The sequence below is a fragment of the Monodon monoceros genome, unplaced genomic scaffold, assembly GCF_005190385.1.
Source record: "Monodon monoceros isolate NGI ecotype Baffin Bay Population unplaced genomic scaffold, NGI_Narwhal_1 Super_Scaffold_14, whole genome shotgun sequence".
Taxonomy (NCBI): domain Eukaryota; kingdom Metazoa; phylum Chordata; class Mammalia; order Artiodactyla; family Monodontidae; genus Monodon; species Monodon monoceros.
The window spans coordinates 1,194,230-1,216,579 of record NW_021703770.1 but is presented as its reverse complement, the minus strand read 5'-3'; the positions used below and the strand labels follow the sequence as shown (position 1 = coordinate 1,216,579).

The window sequence follows — 22,350 nt, the reverse complement described above, 5'->3', positions numbered from 1 at the left end:
AAACACAAGCTTTAAATGACACAATAGACCAGATAGATTTAATTGATATTTATAGGACATTCCATCCAAAAACAGCAGATTACACTTTCTTCTCAAGTGCACTCGGAACATTCTCCAGGATAGATCACATCTTGGGTCACAAATCAAGCTTCAGTAAATTTAAGAAAATTGAAATCATATCAAGCATCTTTTCTGACCACAACACTATGAGATTAGAAATCAACTACAGGGAAAAAAACGAGAAAAACATAAACACATGGAGGCTAAACAATACGTTACTAAATAACCAAGAGATCACTGAAGAAACCAAAGAGGCAATCAAAAAATACCTAGAGACAAACGACAATGAAAACACAATGATCCAAAACCTATGGGATGCAGCAAAAGCAGTTCTAAGAGGGAAGTTTATAGCAATACAAGCCTACCTCAAGAAACAAGAAAAATCTCAAATAAACAATCTAATCTTACACCTAAAGGAACTAGAGAAAGAAGAACAAACAAAACCCAAAGTTAGCAGAAGGAAAGAAATCCTAAAGATCAGAGCAGAAATAAATGAAATAGAAACAAAGAAAACAATAGCAAAGATCAATAAAACTAAAAGCTGGTTCTTTGAGAAGATAAACAAAATTGATAAACCATTAGCCAGACGCATCAAGAAAAAGAGGGATAGGACTCAAATCGATAAAATTAGAAATGAAAAAGGATGGCAGGAGGGTGGGAGGGGTGGTGTGATGAATTGGGAGTTTGGGATTGACATATATACACTAGTATGTATAAAATGGATAACTAATAAGAATCTGCTGTATAAAAAACTAAATAAAATAAAATTCAAAAAGAAAAAGTCACTTAAAAAGAAAAAGGAGAAGTTACAACAGACACCACAGAAATACAAAGCATCCTAAGAGACTACTACAAGCAACTCTATGCCAATAAAATGGACAACCTGGAAGAAATGGACAAATTCTTAGAAAGGTATAACCTCCCAAGACTAAACCAGAAAGAAACAGAAAATATGAACAGACCAATCACAAGTAATGAAGTTGAAACTGTGATTAAAAATCTTCCAGCAGGGCTTCCCTCGTGGCACAGTGGTTGAGAGTCCGCCTGCCAATGCAGGGGACACGGGTTCGTGCCCCGGTCCGGGAAGATCCCACATGCCGCGGAGTGGCTGGGCCCATGAGCTGTGGCCGCTGAGCCTGGGCATCCGGAGCCTGTGCTCCACAACGGGAGAGGCCACAACAGTGAGAGGCCCGCATACCGCAAAAAAAAAAGAAAACAATCTTCCAACAAACAGAAGTCCAGGACCAGGTGGCTTCACAGGTGAATTCTATCAAACATTTAGAGAATAGCTAACACCCATCCTTCTCAAACTCTTCCAAAAAATTGCAGAGGGAGGAACACTCCCAAACTCATTCTATGAGGCCACCATCACCCTGATACCAAAACCAGACAAAGATACTACAAAAAAAGAAAATCACAGACCAATATCACTGATGAATATAGATGCAAAAATCCTCAATAAAATACACTAGCAGACAGAATTCAACAACACCTTAAAACGATCATACACCATGATCAAGTGATCATGATCACGATCCCAGGGATGAAAGGATTCTTCAATATACGCAAATCAATCAATGTGATATACCGTACTAACAAATTGAAGAATAAAAACCATATGATCATCTCAAGAGACGCAGAAAAGCTTTTGACAAAATTCAACACCCATATATGATAAAAACTCTCCAGAAAGTGGGCACAGAGGGAACCTACCTCAACATAATAAAGGCCATGTATGACAAACACACAACAAACATCATTCTCAATGGTGAAAAACTGAAAGTATTTCCTCTGAGATCAGGAACAAGACAAGGATGTCCACTCTCACCACTATTTTCAACATAGTTTTGGAAGTCCTAGCCACAGCAAGCAGAGAAGAAAAAGAAATAAAAGGAATACAAATTGGAAAAGAAGTAAAACTGTCACCGTTTGCAGATGACATGATACTGCACATAGAGAATCCTAAAGATGCCACCAGAAAACTAGTAGAGCTAATCAATGAATTTGGTAAAAGTTGCAGAATACAAAATTAATGCACAGTAATCTCTTGTATTCCTATACAGATCTCTTGCGTTCCTGATGAAAAATATGAAACAGAAACTAAGGAAACACTCCCATTTACCACTGCAACAAAAAGAATAAGATACCTAGGAATAAAGCTACCTAGGGAGACAAAAGACCTGTATACAGAAAACTATAAGACACTGATGAAATAAATTAAAGATGATACAAACAGATGGAGAGATATACCATGTTCTTGGATTGGAAGAATCAATATTGTGAAAATGTCTATATTACCCAAAGCAATCTACAGATTCAATGCAATCCCTATCAAATTACCAACGGCATTTTTTACAGAACTAGAACAAAAAAATCTTAAAATTTGTATGGAGACACAAGAGACCCTGAATAGCCAAAGCAGTCTTGAGGGAAAAAAAACGGAGCTGGAGAAATCAGATTCCCTGACTTCAGACTATACTACAAAGCTACAGTAATCAAGACAATATGGTACAGGCACAAAAACAGAAATACAGATTAACGGAACAGGATAGAAAGCCCAGAGAAAAACCCACGCACCTATGGTCAACTAATCTATGACAAAGGAGGCAAGGATATACAATGGAGAAAAGACAGTCTCTTCAATAAGTGGTGCTGGGAAAACTGGACAGCTACATGTAAAAGAATGAAATTAGAACGCTCCCTAACACCATACACTAAAATAAGCTCAAAATGGATTAGAGACCTAAATGTAAGACTGGACACTATAAAACTCTTAGAGGAAAACATAGGAAGAACATTCTTTGACATAAATCACAGCAAGATCTTTTTTGATCCATCTCCTAGAGTAATGGAAATAAAAACAAAAATCAACAAATGGGACCTAATGAAACTTCAAAGCTTTTGAAAAGCAAAGGAAACTACAAAAAATACGAAAAGACAACCCTCAGAATGGGAGAAAATATTTGCAAATGAATCAATGGACAGAGGATTAATCTCCAAAATATATAAACACCTCATACAACTCAATATTAAAAAAACAGACAACCCAATCAAAAAATGGGCAGAAACCTAAATAGACATTTCTCTAAAGAAGACATACAGATGGCCAAGAAGCACATGAAAAGCTGCTCAACATCACTAATTATTAGAGAAATGCAAATCAAAACGACAATGAGGGGCTTCCCTGGTGGCACAGTGGTTAAGAATCTGCCTGCCAATGCAGGGGACACGGGTTCGAGCCCTGCTCTGGGAAGATCCCACATGCCATGGAGCAACTAAGCCCATGTGCCACAACTACTGAGCCTGCATTCTAGAGCCCGTGAGCCACAATTACTGAAGCCCACGCACCTAGAGCCCATGCTCCGCAACAAGAGAAGCCACTGTAATGAGAACCCCGCACACAGCAACCAAGAGTAGCCCCCGCTCACCGCAACTAGAGAAAGCCTGTGCACAGCAATGAAGACCCAGTGCAGCCAGTGCAGGGAGGGTGGGAGACGCAAGAGGGAACAGATATGGGAACATATGTATATGTATAACTGACTCACTTTGTTATAAAGCAGAAACTAACAACACCATTGTAAAGCAATTATACTCCAATAAAGATGTAAAAATAAATAAATACATAAATAAATACATAAAATAAATAAGTTCAAAAAATAAAATAAATAATAAAACAACATTGAGGTATCACCTCACACCACTCAGAACGGGCATCATCAGAAAATCCACAAACAACAAATGCTGGAGAGGGTGTGGAGAAACGGGAACCCTCTTGCACTGTTGGTGGGAATGTAAATTGATACAGCCACTATGGAGAACAGCATGGAGGTTCCTCAGAAAACTAAAAACAGAATTAACATATGACCCAGCAATCCCACTACTGGGCATATACCCAGAGGAAACCATAATTCAGAAAGACACATGCGGGATTCCCTGGTGGCGCAGTGGTTGGGAGTCCGCCTGCCGATGCAGGGGGCACGGATTTGTGCCCCAGTCCGAGAGGATCCCATGTGCCGCAGAGCGGCTGGGCCTGTGGGCCGTGGCCACTGGGCCTGCACGTCTGGAGCCTGTGCTCCGCGACGGGAGAGGCCACAACAGTGAGAGGCCCGCGTATCGCAAAAAAAAAAAAAAAGAAAGAAAAAAAAAAGACACATGCACCCCAATGTTCATTGCAGCACTATTTACAATAGCCAGGACATGGAAGCAACCTAAATGCCCGTTGACAGACGAATGGATACAGAAGATGTGGTACATATATACAGTGGAATATTACTCAGCCATAAAAAGGAACGAAATTGGGTGATTTCTACAGACGTGGATGGACCTAGAGACGGTCATACGGAGTAAAGTAAGTCAGAAAGAGAACAACAAATATCGTATATTAACGCATATATGTGGAACCTAGAAAAATGGTACAGATGAACCGGTTTGCAGGGCAGAAATAGAGACACAGACATAGACAACAAACGTATGGACACCAAGGGGGAAAAGCCGGGCGGGGGGGGGCAGGGGTGGTGGTGGGATGAACTGGGAGATTGGGATTGACATATATACACTAATATGTGTAAAACAGATAACTAATAAGAACCTGCTGTATAAAAAAATAAATAAAATTTAAAAATTAAAAAAAAAAAAGGAATAGTCTGGCCATGGTGCCTTTAAGTCACATTCACCCCTCGTTCTAGGGTATGTCATATGTCATACAGAGGTTATGAGCATATGTCATACATACACCCAAACACCATCATTCTACGAGGCTATTGTATTTCAAAGCAGCTGTCACTAGTAGGGAGAAACTATGTAATATGTACACATTTCTTCATTTCATGATATGTCACTTCACAAAGGCTTACGTAAAGAAAAATTATTTTAACACTTACACTGGGGCTTCCCTGGTGGCTCAGTGGTTAGGAGTTCCACCTGCCAATGCAGGGGACATGGGTTCAAGCGCTAATCCGGGAAGATCCCACATGCTGCGGAGCATCTAAGCCCATGCACCACAACTACTGAGCCCATGTGCCACAACTACTGAAGCCTGCAGGCCTAGGGCCCATGCTGCGCAACAAGAGAAGCCACCTCAATGAGAAGCCGGCGCATTGCAACAAAGAGTAGCCCCCGCTTGCCGTAACTAGAGAAGGCCTGTGTGCAGCAACGAAGAACCGAAGCAGCCAAAAATAAATGAATACGATAAATTTATTTTTAAAAAAGAAATACACTGTACTATTAATCTCAGTTTCACAAATTCACAAAGATATTTTTTAAAGGGAGAGACTGAGTTACTAAAATGTACAACAAAAACTAGAAGAAGAGCCAAAAATGATTCCAAATCTCCAACCAAGCATCTGCAACATCAGAGGGAAAAACTGACCTTCAGCGGCGCAGGGCGCAGGGCGCAGGGCGCAGGGCACAGGACTGGGCCACAGCGGGCGCTCGGCAGTGCGCTGACCAACGAGTAAGCCCTCGAGCGCCTCCCTTCTCCTCCCGCTCGCTCGCCAGTCCCAGCTTCGCCCACTGCTCACTACACTACCCATCGCTGACAGTGGGCAAGTGACTGGAAGAAAATGACCTCTGCTTGAAGGAGTGGGGATTAACAGTTGTGTTTATGACAAACAACACAGCATTTGGTAAGGCAGCCAAGAAGTGCTACTTTGCATTAAACACAATGCAGAATAAACCAAGTATCTTATATTAGTATAATAAAACAACATGAAAGTTTTGACAAAAGAAAGAATAGGCTTCTCTCTGTCAAAATGGAAATTACTTGAGATTTTGTAGGTAGTAAAATCAGTAGCTAAGCTAATATTAAAACAAGTACAATTTTATCATATTATTTTCCAGAAAATTTAGAAGTACAGCACATGAGCTGTGTGCCATTAAAAAGCCCTGACCGGGCTTCCCTGGTGGCGCACTGGTTGAGAGTCTGCCTGCCGATGCAGGGGACACAGGTTCGTGCCCTGGTCCGGGAGGATCCCACATGCCGCGGAGCAGCTGGGCCCGTGGGCCATGGCCGCTGGGCCTGCGCATCCAGAGCCTGTGCTCCGCAACGGGAGAGGCCACAACAGTGAGAGGCCCGCATACCGCAAAAAAGCACTGACCTAGGGATGTCCACTTCAGCCAGGAAAGGGTAACTAGTATAGAAAATGCCCTCCAATGGTAAACAAATAGAAAAATAGACACAATCCAGGAAACTTTTCAGATCTTGAGACAACGGGCAAGGCAGGCCTGTGATCCCCACTGAACCCTCTGTCTGGCTGAAGGCAACCCTGGACAACAGTACAGGAAGGGGAATCGAAACAGAGCACTGCAGCTTCAGTAAGTTGAGGAGAGAAAATTTCAAGTTTTGGGAAGCTGAGTCAAGCTGACATTTGCAAGGCAGAGTATCAGAGATGAAAAAGTTGTAGAAAATAAGTTTCAGAAATCTGCACAAAGAGCCAGAGGACGACAGGACAACAAGTTCATCAGCAAGCTGAAAGTAAACATCATCACCCAGCAAAAATTTCTTCAAAAATAAAGGTGTTTACCGAGAAAGAATGGATAGACAAGATATGACAGACTCATACAAGGAAATACTACTCAGCAATAAAAAGGAACCAATTACACAACAACATAGATGAATCTCAACTATACTGTGCTAAAAAATGCCTTACACAGTCATTCATACTATACAATTCTGTTGACATGAAATCCTACAACAGGCACAGGCAAAACTGATCTGAGGTGGAAGAAAAACAGCAGTTGTCTCAGGCTGGGTGGGCGGGGGAGGGTGCTGGGGCAGGGACTGTGAGCATGGAGGGACTTTCTGTGCCCCCCATTTCTTGTTTGTAAGAAAGGTTTCAGCCTCCTAGACCTTCCCTGAGTTCCAAAGGGCAGATTCCAACAGTTACTAATTAGAGGAGTGAGGGAATGCAGAAACAAAGGAAGAGCAGTCAAGAAATAACAGTGCAGGGGTTTCCCTGGTGGCGCAGTGGTTAAGAATCCACCTGCCACTGCAGGAGACACGGGTTCGATACCTGGTCCAGGAAGATCCCACATTTCCACGGAGCAACTGAGCCCTTGCGCCACAACTACGGAGCCCGCATGCCACAACTACTGAAGCCCGCGTGCCTAGAGCCCATGCTCGGCAACAAGAGAAGCCATCGTAATGAGAAGCCTGTGCACCACAATGAAGAGTAGCCCCTGCTCACCGCAACTAGAGAAAGCCCGCGCACAGAAATGAAGACCCAACGCAGTCAAAAATAAATAAATAAAATAAATAAATTTATATATTAAAAAAAAAGAAAGAGGGCTTCCCTGGTGGCGCAGTGGTTGAGAGTCCGCCTGCCAATGCAGGGGATGCAGGTTCGTGCCCCGGTCCGGGAAGATCCCACATGCCGCGGAGCGGCTGGGCCCGTGAGCCATGGTCGCTGAGCCTGCGTGTCCGGAGCCTGTGCTCCGCAACGGGAGAGGCCACGACAGTGAGAGGCCCGCGTACCGCAAAAAAAAAAAAAAAAAGAAAGAAAGAATAATGCAGTGATAAACCAGGATCCTGGTTCCTCCTCAAGGGATATACCTAACAATCTGATACAGATCTCTGACTGCTTCTACAGGAACTAAGGGCCCCACCCAGGTGGAAGATGTTATCTTCAGGCTGAGCAGAAGCACATAGACCCCAGACCGGTTGGAAGCAGAAGACTGATGACTGAAATTCCTCGAACACCACCCTTTTACCTCCCCACCAACCAATCAGAGGGTGGTTACACACCCTGCAGCCCTCCCCCTGAGTTTTACCTATAAAAACTCTTCCCCAAGAACCATCGGAGAGTTCAGGTCTTTTCAGCACGAGCCGCCTGGTCTCCTTGCTTGGTCCTGCAATACACCGTTCTGTTCTTCAAATCCCAACGTTCTGGTTTGTTTGGCCTCACAGTGAGTTGGGCACACGAACTTGGGTTCAACAACAAAATGACAATGGTCTACATTTCGATAAGTGTTTGGGTTGCAAAGGCAATGTTAAATTTTGTAAATTTGATAATTATATGAATTATATCACGGTCATATTGTTCTTAGCACATACTCACCGAAGTATTTAAGGGGATAGAGGGCGTGACGGCTGCAACCTACTCTCAAAGGCCTTGGTAAAAAGTAAATATGTGGGGACTTTCCTGGTGGCGCAGTGGTTAAGAATCCACCTGCCGATGCAGGGGACACAGGTTTGAGCCCTGGTCCGGGAAGATCCCACATGCCGCAGAGCAGCTAAGCCCGTGTGCCACAACTGCTGAGCCTGCGCTCTAGAGCCCACGAGGCACAACTACTGAGCCCGAGTGCCACAACTACTGAAGCCCGCACGCCTAGAGCCCGTGCTTGGCAATGGGAGAGACCACTGCAATGAGAAGCCTGCGCACCACAATGAAGAGTAGCCCCCGCTCGCCACGAGAGGAAGCCCGTGCGCAGCAATGAAGACCCAACGCAGCCAAAAAATAAAATTAATTTTTTAAAAAAGGATAGCATTGTGGAGAAACCTCTTTAAAAAAAAAAAGTAAATATATGTGTGTGTATGTGCACATATATACATGGAGGGACAGAGAGAGAGGGCAGGGAGGGATGGGGAGGGAGAGAAGAGGAAAACGGGGATGGGGTAGGGAAGGCACGCAGGCAAATGTAACAAAATGTTAATTTAATATTTGGTGAATCTAGGTGAAGTACAGTATTTGGGAGTTCCCTATACTGCATCTTACAACTTTTCCATGAAAGAAAAGAATTTTTTCATTTAAAAAAACAAAACATGCTAGACACCTGAAACATTGTAAACCCACTATACTTCAATTTTTTTTAATTTAAAAAACAAAACAAGGAGCAGCAAACTAGAAAGGATGCTGGAGGGGCTTTCAGAGGCGCCAACCTAGTGGTATGATATTGACGAAAAAGGCAAAAGTTGTGTCATTGCGTACTGAAATCGACAAGTGTTCATACCGCAGATCCCGTCACCCAGAAAAGATAAAACTGAGTTTAATATCTTTTAGTACATTTTGTTTAAGAAGACCTGTTAAGTATCCTTTTGAAAAATATAATAAATATGGTTACATATTTTTTAAGTGTACACTCCACTATTTTTTTTCTATTCTGCATATACAATAACCTTTCAATTGAACAGTGAGTCACACTGAAACCTCTTAGAAGACACTGTACACGGCAGTTACACTCCACACGTGTGGTGCAACAACGACACATGATCCCAACCAGAGGGAGCACCCGGAAAACTGCCCTCCCGCGTCCACACAAAGGGACCACTGACAGCACCCAGAAACACCGTTAACTGTAAGAAGCATCCCAGCCCTCTTCTCAGACTTCAGAACCAGGGTTAAGTTAGTGCAGATTCCAGAGAAAAACACAGGGATGGAGCCAGACAGCAAAATGTAAGCAGAACAATTCCAATCTCTCTTCTGTCCCTCAATATGCTATCAAGAAGGCTACTAGCAGATCTCTGGCGTATGCTCTCCATACAAAGGGCGGCAGGCAGGGGCTGCGGTGAGCAGGTCTGGGCACCCAGTGGTTTACATCTCTAAGGAAGAGTAAGGTGGGTCTCAAACACAGAGGGGCACGTGCAATAAAGGAACAAAAACCAGCCTCATTTTATCACTGATTCTATTATAACCACACAGTGGAGTATCCTCCCATCCTAAAATTATGAAGAGCTCATCATTTAAAATAGCGGTCTTATTTTCTAAAGTCAAACAAACTTTTATTTTTAAATAAAAATTAAAACACACATATACACACACAACTTTCCACTTTAATTTCCCTCCCTGCCCTATACAAGCCTTTCTTAAGCAAGGGCCTATTGGGAAAAAGTGCTAAATAACAGCTCTGGAGGACATCAAAAGGCACCACAAAGTAATAACAAGCAACTCTCTTACATACTTTTAAGAAAGTGTATTTACAGTCACAATTAAGTCTTAAGTTCAGTAAAGCTAATGTGTATTATTTTCTGTGTACGTTCTTATTATTTCTAGCAGTGTAAAATATAACTAACTGTACCCTACAATTATAGCTGACTAAACAAAAGAGATGAAGACTGCATAATTAAATCTGTCTCGGGACTTCCCTGGTGGGCAGTGGTTAAGACTCTGCGCTCCCAATGCAGGGGGCCCGGGTTCGATCCCTGGTCAGGGAGCTGTATCCCACATGCATGCCACAACTAAGAGTTCGCATGCCACAACTAAGGAGCCAGTAAGATGCAACTAAGGAGGAAGCCCTTGAGCCGCAACTAAAGAGCCCGCCTGCTGCAACTAAGAAGCCCACCTGCTGCAACTAAGACCCAGTGCAACCAAATAGATAAATAAATAAATATTTAAAAAACAAAATAAATTTGTCCCATTAATCTGAGGAAACAGTTCGTATTAATTTTTAAAGCTGGTAAAACTATTTTCTCCAGAGCTACAAGAGCTTGAACAACATGGAAGGAATCCTAAAATAATTTAACTTTTAAAACAACTTCTACTTATGCTAATTACATGACATCTGTAATATACAATTGTATTATACGAAGACAAGCCACGTTATAAAGTCTTTAGAGGTCGTGAATAAATAAGCATACAAAAATCAGCCAAGGACTTCAAGGTAGTGTCTATGCTAAAATCTATTTCACTTAAACGTCCAGGATACCTCATCCAGAAAAGTAAAATTAAATCCAGCTTGAAAGAAAAGCTGAGCTGAAGTGTGCGCAATATCTATCTGTATGTATATACACAGAAGTCAACTATCTTTTTTTTTTTAAGTTTGGTGTATGATTTCCATACAGAAAAACCTCCAGTTCAGTGAGTTCTGACAAACATACTCAGTTGTATGGCCATGGAGGATACGGCCTCTTTCCATCACCCCAAGAAGTGCTCTCATGCCCTTCTGTACACAGGTCTCTCCCACCCTCAGCCCTAGGCAACCACTCACCTAATTTTTATTCTCAGAGCTTTGCCTTTACCAAAATGTTGTATAAGTGGAATCAAAGTTATATTAGCGCTTTGTGTTTTCACTTGGTACAATGCTTTGGCGATTCACCCATTTTGCCACCTATGTCAGTGGTTAATTCCTTCCTATTGCTGAATAGGATTCCACCGCAAGGGCGGACCACAACCTGCTCATCCATTTACCAGCTGTTGGGCATCTGAGTTGTTTTCCATTTTAAGTGATTATGAATAGAGCTGCTATAAAAATTCATACACATGGACATAAATTTTCATTTCCCTTGGGTAAATACCTCCAAGTAGGATTACTGGACTGTATGATAAGTATATGCTCAACTTTATAAGAAACTGCCAAATCGTTTTCCAAAGTGGTTATAACACTTTGCATCCCCACCAGCAAAGCAAGAGAGTTCTAACTGCTTCACAGCTTTGTCACTGGGCACTGTCACCCTGTGTTGTCTTGTTCTGTTTTAATGCTATAGCCATTCTAATAGGATTGCAATGGTATCTCAATGTGGTTGTCATCTGCATTTCCCCCATGATTAACGATGCTGAGCATCTTTCTGTGTGCTTATTCTTATCCATATGAAGGGGATGAAAGGCCTAATCAAACCTTTTGGCCATTTTTTCAATTGAAGGGTTTATTGAGACATCTTTTTTTTTAAACTGAAGTATAGTTGCTGTACAAATATTACATAAGTTACAGGTTACAATATAGTGATTCACAATTTTTTCTTAATTAATTTATTTTATTTTTGGCTGTGTTGGGTCTTCATTGCTGCACACGGGCTTTCTCTTGCGGCGAGCAGGGGCTACTCTTCATTGCAGTGCGTGGACTTCTCTTGTTGCGGAGCATGGGCTCTAGGTGCGCGGGCTTCAGCAGTTGTGGCTCGCGGGCTCTAGAGCCCTAGACTCAGTAGTTGTGGTGCATGGGCTTAGCTGCTCCGCTGCATGTGGGATCTTCCCGGACCAGGGCTCAAACCCGTGTCCCCTGCATTCACAGGCGGATTCTTAACCACTGGGCCACCAGGGAAGCCCTGATTCACAATTTTTAAAGGTTATACTCCATTTACAGTTATTATAAAGCATTGGCTATATTCCCCATGTTGTACAATATATCCTTGTAGTTTATTTTATTAATAGTTTGTACCCCTTACTCCCCTACCCCTATACTGCCCCTCCCCAATCCCTCTCCCCAGTGGTAATCACTAGTTTGTTCTCTACATCGGTGAGGCTTTTTTGTTTTTGTTATATTCACTAGTTTGTTGTATTTTTTCAGGTTCCACATGTAAGTGATAACATACAGTATTGTCTTTCTTTGTCTGACTTATTTCACTTACCATAATGCCCTCCAAGTCCATCCACGTCGCTGCAAGTGGCAAATTTTTGTTCTTTTTAGTGAGACATCTATCCTCTTTTTAATATACAGTTAATCAAAGAAGAAATGCTGAAAAGTTTGCATATTTTGATAAGCCACTTAGAATTCATGAGTAGACAAAAATCTAAAATGCTTCCTTACCATCCCAATTCCCAACACCCTACTTGCCCCCCTAAAAAAAATATCTATGATATGCCAAAACAGGTAGAAAGAAAAAAAATCCCTTCCTCTCCTTACTCTGAATGTAAACACCACAGGAAAAGTTGTCTCCCTACTTTTAGGGACAGGAATGGACCAATTTCCCTATTTTTACAAGTATTTGCTGAAACCTCACTCTCTCCGTAGTATGAGCCAGGAACACCTGATTGGCAACTACCTGAAGAGCTCTGCAGATACAGTGGTAATGCAAGTCAGCATGGGCGATACATACACGCTGAATACACGCATCGTGGTCGACACGTGGCTGACAGCACAGAAAGGAAGCACAGTGCTGCGGGAAGGTCCACGGGCAGTTGAGCAGGCAGCACAACGCTCCTCGCTATGAAAGCACGACCCACATGCAGGAGCGCCAAGGGCTAAGACTTACTGCAAAGGAACCTGAAAACTCGATAACCACCATATGAAACCTTGGGCAAGTTTCTTAACATCTCTAAGTCCCGTTTCTCATCTACAAAACGTGAATAGTAACTGCTACGTTCCTGAATTACTATAAAAAATTAAATAATATTCTAACTCACACAACGACTGACACATAAATGGCAGCTATTATGATTATTACATTCACCCAAAGTTCCTGAATCACAATGTGAGACTGGAAAGATAAAGATGCACTCTTCAGAGAGCTGTGCGTATGAAACTGGAGGCTCACACAGCAAGTAACGTGCACACACTGGACGCACTGAACTAAATGCAGGTGCAGGGTCCCGACCACACATGAAAACTACCAGGTGTTTACATAAGAGGTGCCCTGGAGCTGGCAATCATGAAAGCCTCTGTGGACCTTATTTCTTACGATTTTGCCTCAGCATTTCAAATGCACTGACACTTCTTTGCAAAAGTATCTCATCTAATCACCCTTGGTCTCGCATGACCTCATCACGAACGGCTTACTTTCCTCCAGGATGCTACAGCTTTGCCATACAAATTAGACTGGTGCGTACACACCTCAGTGACATTTTCCACCCACTCTGCTTGCCACATTCCCAGTGCAGCCAAATGTGGAACAGCTTCTAGAACAGCTTCTTAAATGCCCTGTTCTTGCCTGACAAACGGAGCGTAGCTTCAGCACAGTCCGGCGCCAATGACTGGTTTGGACAGCCAGATGCCAATTTTATTTTTTGTGACAGGTGCTCTATAAGGATTTTTTTCCATGAATCAATACATGAAATCAACAGTTTAAGATTATCACTTGGATTCAAGTGTCCTGATATCTCCTATGCTCAGGTTTTAGGACAACATTAAAAATTTACATCAGACATTTAACAATCTGAATCACATTTCCCATGTAAACCTGTTTAAATCTCTTAAGGGTAGAGTCTGTAACTCAGTTAATATGTACAGTCTCTGTACAATCTAGGTCCATCTCTGTGCTTATTCTTGCACTTTCTCTACCTGGAATGCCCTTCCACAGCCACAGCCAGCCCTTCTTCTCTTTCCCTGCAGGCTCCCCCAGGAAGACAGTCGTCCCCTCCCTCTGCACTTCCCACCATACTTTTCTCGATCAACGTTTCTACCTTGTTTCCCTGCTCCTGCCCCATCTGCCCTATGTTCTTCAAGCCAGGCACCGTTCCCAGCAGGCAGGAGGAACATCTGTCCAGAGGAGGCAGGGAAAGGGCAGGTGTGTCCGGGGCTGAGACAGAATTAAAATACTTGATCAGCCTTACTTACAGAGCTAGGAGAGGAGGTGAGAACTCTTAGCCAGACTTAAGAATATTAAGCAAACAGGAAACAAATGTGGCCATTAGAGGTCCAAGAAAGCAGGAAAACAAAAAGTTGAACAAAAAAGGAAACGTAATCACACTGAATTAACTGGCTCAACAGTGAGCAATGTTTACAAAGTCAAGAAAAATTAAAAACTAAATTATGGGTCTAAACAAAAATTGTGATTTAACTATATAGCAAAGTTGAAAATGTAACTTCTTCTAAAATTGATGCATCAGTGACTCCTGACTAGTACAGAAATATAGTTAGGAAACATGGATGCAAACGCTAAAAGAAACGTCTAAAGCGGAGGATTCCAGGGGCCTCCAGGAGGGGGGCACGAGATGCTTAAAAGATGTCTTTATTCACAAAATGGGGGTCTTCAGAGGGTCTCAAGGCAGACTTCCTTCTGTCTACCACCTTCCCACAAACCATTAACCCTGAAAATGATCTCCATACATATTTCAGCAACTCCGCTTCTCCAAAACTTTGCTTTGCTTTCTTAGGGTTGTGGTTGTAAACTCCTCCATCCCAAGTCCCTGCCTTCTAGCCCAACACCCCAAAACACAGCAAGAACCAAGAGCCAGCTCTGGCAAAGCAGCTTCGGGAGCAGAGCCATTCTGCAGGGGCTCAGGCGGGCCAGGGGCTTATGATGGGGCACTCAGGTAGATCCAGGGGCCTGGACCTCAGCATCACAGCTCTGGACTCACTCTGGGGGAGGCCAGAATTACTCATGTGGTCTGACTGTTTGTCTGGAGCTGGGGGAAACAATTACAGGAACACTGTTTAGAAGGTTATTTTCCTAGGCTTATATATTTTCAAATACTGGGGGAGAAAAAAAAAAGAGCCAACACAGAATCAGTAGATTATGTCTTGGTACTAAAAGCTCCACGGAGCTGGGGCAGAGGCTCTTGGTCCATCAGGAGCTGGCCTGGCATCTCACCCCCCTCCCGTCAGGCTTTTCTTCCACTGCGTATTATATCAAAAAGAAGATTTTTGAGTAACTTCTACTAAATACTGCCCCCTCATGTAACCGTCTTGTGCTATACCAAGATGAGATATTTTTAAGCGCTAATGCTGCTGAAAAGCTACACTTGATATTCTGCCTCTTGTTTGGATCTACTAAGAGAACTTATTTTGTGCCAAGCATTAAATATTCCTTCATTCAGCATTTAGCAAAAACCACCTACGGGTCAAGCAGAAAAGATGCAGAGGTGAAATAAAATCTTTTTTATTTCGAAGACTCTAGGAAACAGACTTTCACCCAAATAAATGTTACAGTTACAGGAAGAAACATATCATCTGGACTGGGAGGAGGGAATGAAACAAGGCTGTCACCTCACGACCTGCGGCACAATTACACCTGGCACAGCCATGCAGAAGAGGCTCCTCTGGCAGCCCGTAAAGAGCAGCGGGAATTGGAAAAACAGGAGTAAGACTTACGGGCCTTGCTAGGAAATTGAAACTGCATGACATAATTTCCCTTCCCTAATACCTAGCCTCCGTAGAAACAGAAGCGGCTTGGGAAGAAAGAGAACAAAGGAGGAAAGTGAGCTGACCTTCAGAAGGAAATGGGAAAACAACCAGGGCCCTGCCACTCGGACATCCAAGACAAGGACACTGGCCAAAGTGAAATTCAACACAGTTATAAATTGTCATGAATACTGAATCCATGAAGTCCAAGTTCATGAGGCTTTTACCAACACAACATATTGGTACAACAAAGTGCTTACCAATGCCAATACCCCAGGAGAGATGTATGAATCGTCTACCAACTGTCTGTCCTTGATTTACCACTAAACTAACCAGAAAGAGCAGTCTTTGGAAATGACAAACTGGGATAGAATCTCAAGTTTACAACTTCCCAGCGGTGGAGCATAAAACAAATTCCGAAGTTACAAATTACAAAGAGCCCAGTCTTCCTCTCATTAAAACGGGAAAACTCCCACGGAGTAACTGCTAACATTTGTGAGTGCTGAGCACCTTACACACCTCTCACCACCCTGGGAGGTGCTATCAAAACACTGTTTGTTGGATGGGAAAGCTACGTTTAGGTAGCTAGTCAAGAGTTAGTAAGTAGCTAAGTTGCCATCTGAATCCAGAGCCCATGAGAATCAGGTACCAGAGTAAAGGGCACAAGCTCTGAACCAGACTTGAGTCTGAATCCCAGCTTTGCATTTACTAGCTTAGTAACCTTTAACCTCTCTGTACTTAAGTTATGCAAACGTGAAAGAGGGGAGAGGAGCGGCCTCACTCACGGGGTTACTGTGAGGACCCATCAGCAGCTATAACTTGGTGTTTATAAGGCACCAGGCACTATTTTAAAGCATGCGATGTTACTGTTGTTGTTAATCATTATTATTACACTACCTCAGCAAAAATATATACATAGTATCTACACAGAGAAGGTACTAAATAACTTTTGTTTTTTCTCTCACTTACTCTGCAAAATTCACTACCTTTTGTTAGTTTCTACTGTGTGTCAAAGAAACCCTAAGACAGGGGAAAGAAAAATCAAAGCAAAACAAAAAACCAAGACACAAGTGTGGCAAGAGAATCAGACTCACAGTTCAGAAGGCCACCATAACTCTGTGACGAAGTCAAACGATGATTTACAAATACTCCTAGTTTCTCTTTCCTCTTTCCATAGCGGTCAGAAAGAACCTGACAAGAAAAGACAACTTGCGTTTATAAAACCGTCTTCGCCACCACTTCTTCAAAGCTCTATTGTGTTCATCCCCTCACAGTCAGCTTCAATACCTACCACGCATACCATGCCAGACCTGGAATGAGGGATAAAAACATGTTATCAAGTCCCTGTCTTCAAACCTACACTCCAGTTAAGAAAATAATGTGCAAAACTGAAAACTATTAAAACATATCAAGAAGCATATACTAATGAGTCACAAAGTTAGCGAATAAGTTCAGGGTAAGATCACCAACAATATATACATCTATTTCATCCTCTCCCACCAAAATCACACTAAAGAGATATAAAAAATTTTAAAAACAAAACATAGCTCAGGCAGAACTGAAAGGAGAAAAAGAAAGGGAATTCTGGAAGCTGTGAGAAAAGTTTCTCACATGGAAGATAAAAACCAAAACAAAACAAATAAGAAAAAAGAAGAAAAAATCTTGGAGGAAACGGAAACTATGAAAGACTGTAAGCATAGTAAATGACTCAGCAGGCCAAGAAAGCCAGATGCTAAGCCAGCAGTGGAAAAAACTAAGACCCAATTCCATTTACACATCAGTATCCCAGAAGGCTCAGAACTGGCAGCACCCGTGCAGACAACTGGGGGTGAGGAAGGTGGAGGCCTAAACACAGAGGAGCAGGTGAAGCTGCTTAAGCCACAGCCAGAACCTCAACACCGTCTCTGACACAGACTGCATGGTCACTCCGTGGTCTCTGGACTGAAGTCCCCCTGTCCAGCTGCACTAACACAGGCGGACTTCATCAGCGTACATAACTCAACGGTGGATGCTTCAGCTTCCCACCACCCACCCACTCAGCCCCCAGAATTCTACAGATAAGAGTCTGGGGAATCTGTTCAGGCCAAGGAGAAAGATCTAAAGATACACTGGGGATTCCCCAACAAATGGTCCACCCAGAATATCCTGATGTAAAAGTCAAAAGGCCCAGTCCATGGCAGACGGAAGGATGGGGGTGGGAGGGTAGGAAGCAAGGAGGGAAATAACTTGAAAGAAACAGAAACTATACAATCAATAACCTAGAGATAAGAAGACACTGCAATCAATAAACAAAAACAGGATGTTCTACGAAATATTACTCAGCCATAAAAAGAAACAAAATTGAGCTATTTGTAATGAGGTGGATAGACCTAGAGTCTCTCATACAGAGTGAAGTAAGTCAGAAAGAGAAAGACAAATACCGTATGCTAACACATATATATGGAATTTAAGAAAAAATAAATGTCTTGAAGAACCTAGGGGTAAGACAGGAATAAAGACACAGACCTACTAGAGAACAGACTTGAGGATATGGGGAGGGGGAAGGAGCTGTGACAAAGCAAGAGAGAGGCATGGACATATATACACTACCAAACGTAAGGTAGATAGCTAGTAGGAAGCAGCCGCATAGCACAGGGAGATCAGCTCGGTGCTTTGTGATAAGAGGGAAGAGATATGGGAACATATGTATATGTATAACTGATTCACTTTGTTATAAAGCAGAAACACACCATTGTAAAGCAATTATACTCCAATAAAGATGTAAAAAACAAACAAACCAGGATGTTCTTTTAAAAGAACAAAAGAAGTACTCTTGGATATTAAAGAACCTGAGCACAGAAATAAAAAACTAAAGAAGAAGGTTAAGTCAAATTGAAGACATTTCCCTGAAAGCAAAATAAAAAGGAAGGAAGAAAGGAAGGGAGGGAGGGGGAGGGAGGGAGGGAGGGAGGCAGGGAGGAAGGGAGGGAGGGAAGGTGGGAAGAAAAGTATGCTGGAGTGAAAGTATAAGAAAATTACAGAACTTGTCTATAACACCCAAGTTGTGGATAACAAGACTTCCAGAAAGACAGAACAAGGAAACAGAAGGGAGAAAATCTTCAGCACAATAACTTGAAAAAATTTTCCCATAACTGAGGGATAAAAGTTACCAGAATGAAGGTCCCCACTAGACAAGCAGAACAGTAGATGAAAAGAGACCCACACTTCATGCCATTTAAAAAGACTTGGACAAATTTTTTAATTCCTACAAGCTTCTAAAGATGGAAAGGAAAAAAGTTACATACAAAGAATAAAAAATTAGAATAAGCTTCTGAACTGAAAACCAGTAACATGGCGCACAGGAGGCAACGGAGCAGAGCGATGCCAACACAGAACTCCACACCGGCCACACCACCAATCACCTTCTCCATCACGCTCACTCTCCAACTTTCTGCCTCTTAAGCGTCCTACCTCAGGAAGCCACTGGAGCAAGTCCTCCACCAAAATGTGAGCATAACAAAGTAGGAGGAAGCCATGGACAAACACGAGCGTCGATGCAGAGATAAGGGCATCTCCAGGGCGACAGTGAAAGGAGGTTCCAGAACGGGAGCTGCGCGGCAGGACAGGACAGTCGGAACAACGTGCCTCGTGAGAAAGGAATGTGGAAGGCTGCCGCACCTGCCCAAAGACACTGGACCACCTTTCTAAAGTGATTCACCTCTGTATGGTGTGCGCCACCCAAACGAAGAAGTCAGTCAAGAAACACACACACAAGCGATACCACAAACATGAAACTCAACTCTGGAGAAAAGCCAAAGGATGAGAGCAAAGGAACATCCAGGGGCAACACCACAGGAAAAGGCGTAAGGAGCAACCAGCTCAGAAAAGAAGAAAACAGAGATCTCCAGGAAATCATATCCCAGAAAGAGAATGTGAAGAGTCTATGTGACTGACCTTGTGGAAGATTTACTAAAAGGCTATCGGAAAGTATGGGGAAAATAAGCAGCAGGCATAAAAAGAACTAAGAACACGGGATTCAGTGGTCAGAGGAAGGTGACTATCCATCACACTTACCCTGTGCGTCTCTCTACAACGTACTCACCTGCTGTCCCATCACCAATGACTTGCTTCTCTCTGCCCCTCACTGGCCTGGAGACCTTGCAGAGGGTCATTTCTCAGCGATCACGCTCCAGAACCCAGTGTAATGCTTGCTACAGCAGTGCACATGAGAGCAAGGATCTTTCTGCGTTTATTCACGTACTGAGTACCTACTCTACATACCTGGCATGCTTCTAGCGAACAAGAAGTCAAAGACATACAGACTTTGCTTGGCCTTCAAGAGTCTAAACTATTTTTATTCCTGAGAAAACAAATATTTATTCTATATCCTCATCCTCCCCAAAAGATGAAAAGTTCACCAATGGCTTACAGAATTTCAATAGGCAAGTTATCACTAATGGATTGGTACCCCGAGACATGATGATGCTTTTTGACACGGCATGCATTATGTAATATGAAAAGTGTCAGCCTGGGCGTTAGGGAATCTGGCTTCATGCACGTTATGACATGAGGCCCTTATTGATCAAGCCCAATCTAACTCTCCAGAGTCCTAACATCTCTCAACATCAGTCTCCTAGGAATCCTACACTCCAGCAAAGGTAAACTACTTCCAGTTTACAGAACACATGTGCCCTCCCTCACACCTCTATGCCACTTGCAGGTCCCTCCACCTGGATATTCCTGCCCTGGCTGAACCAGGATGCACACCTGGAGGGAGCCACGTCCCTCTCTCCTGCACTCCCCCAGCATCCCATCACTGACAGAGGGATCTCTGGAGTGACTGACACATGCCATGCATGGTACCGGGCACTGGAATACACATCAGTCAACAGGGGAGACACGGCCCTGTCCCCAAGGACCCTTGGGGTGTAGCTTCCGGTTTAACATGCTTACTAGAGTGGATGTTAAATCCGACCCAATCTGTCAGCCTCTCCCTCCACCCAAACAGCAAGATTCTAGGGACAATGGCAGCCTCTTTCAGCTCTGCAGCCTCAGGACCGACACACTATTAAATAAAACCAAAGTTAAGGTCAAAAAAACTCCAGTCAGTGGCAGGAGGTAAGTAACATGTGCTCTTTAGAGGCCCTCTGCCTTTTCTTTTCTTTCCTTGTTTGTTTTTGACCTCTTTTCTATTAGAGGAGTACAAACCTGAAAACTCCATTCATTGAAATGCAAGTCTCTTACAACTGGCTTTCTTCTTGCTGTGAAAGGCAAAACACTCCCCAGGTCTGGTTTTTGTTCACCACTATATACCCAATAGTATACACTGTATCAAACACGTAGAGTACTTAATCAATAAACATGTACTCGATGCATGAGTGATAATGCCTGAATAAATGAATGGATACACTAGATTTTGAGTGCGTCATAACTGCTCTTTGCTTCATACTGTATTTTAAGGAGAATTCAAGTAAGTAACAACATTTCATTTTAAGCAACAGGAGGCCTGCTCACTTGCCATGTTAGCAGTGGGACACCCAGTGCATGCTGAGTTCCAGCACTCCTGTTTATCACATGAGCCAATCTATCTTTATTAAGAATATGAAGCTATGCATTTTAACTACAAAACTGATAAAATATAAGCATAAAAATTTGAACTAGTTCAAACAGAGCAGAAAACTAGATATTTCCCAAACTGTATAATTAAAATACATAAATAAAATCTTTTACTCCAGATAGATAAACAGAAACTAAGCTTGTCTCACTATACAATAAAATACACTGCCAGGTCCCTGAAGATATTTGTAAGATGGATACTCTCTACATTTTGGGCATGAATGGTGTGTTTTATGATGGGTATAAATAGACACCCGGACTGCTCTGAACCCCTTCCCCTTTCTAACACGCAAACTAAAATTTCCCACCAGTCTCACCCTCTAAATCTGTGTGTCACTAACAGGGACAATATTTCCTTCCATCGCCTTGCTTGCAGTGTCCCCATTTCAATGCACAATCCAGCGTGGCCAGCTTTCTAACATCCGTCTCTCAGTAAGTCTCAATAACAGCCCTAATCATCATACAGTGACGGCCTTTCTCCTAAGAGCTTTGTAAGTTCTAGCTCCCCACGCCTCTAGCTGGGTACTATTAGTGTCCCCATTTTACACATAAGAAAGCTAAGTCTGAAAGAAACTAAGAAATTTTCAAGGTCACACAGCAAGCAAGGGAGAGATCAGGGGTTCAAACACTAGCTTAACAGCACTTTTAAAATCATGATGCTATCCTGGTTTCCCAAATTAACCAGATAATATTACTGTTAAAACAATGAACATGATCTGGGCTTTCCAAAGCAAGCACAGCAGAAAAACTCTTCCTAAAGCTGAGTAACATTCAACATGACACACTGACAAATTATAAGTTATCCGGCTCGAATTAAGCATGTAGGCTGAACTCCTGGAGAAGAATTGGTCGTTTGATGCTAAGTGCAAAATAAGGCCGAAACCCACTATTTCTTAACCCATAACATCGTAACAATTTAAGTTAACTGTGACGGTCTCCAGTGTCCAAAATATACAACCATTTCACACAGGCTGCCCTTCCTCTAAGCTC

The 22,350-nt window shown here is 42.7% G+C and overlaps 1 protein-coding gene across 7 annotated transcripts in view; it reads right to left on the bottom strand.

The window, feature by feature from the left end:
• Positions 1-22,350, bottom strand: part of PTK2 (protein tyrosine kinase 2) — a 253,684-nt gene that overhangs the window by 206,506 nt on the left and 24,828 nt on the right. For 4 of the 7 annotated variants that reach the window (XM_029222741.1, XM_029222748.1, XM_029222743.1 and 1 more), the window contains exon 2: positions 16,860-16,956. The exons of the other annotated variants lie outside the window; for them this stretch is intronic. The gene's annotated coding sequence lies outside the window, so the exon portion shown is untranslated. The remainder of the gene's footprint in view (positions 1-16,859; positions 16,957-22,350) is intronic. 7 annotated transcript variants of the gene reach the window in all.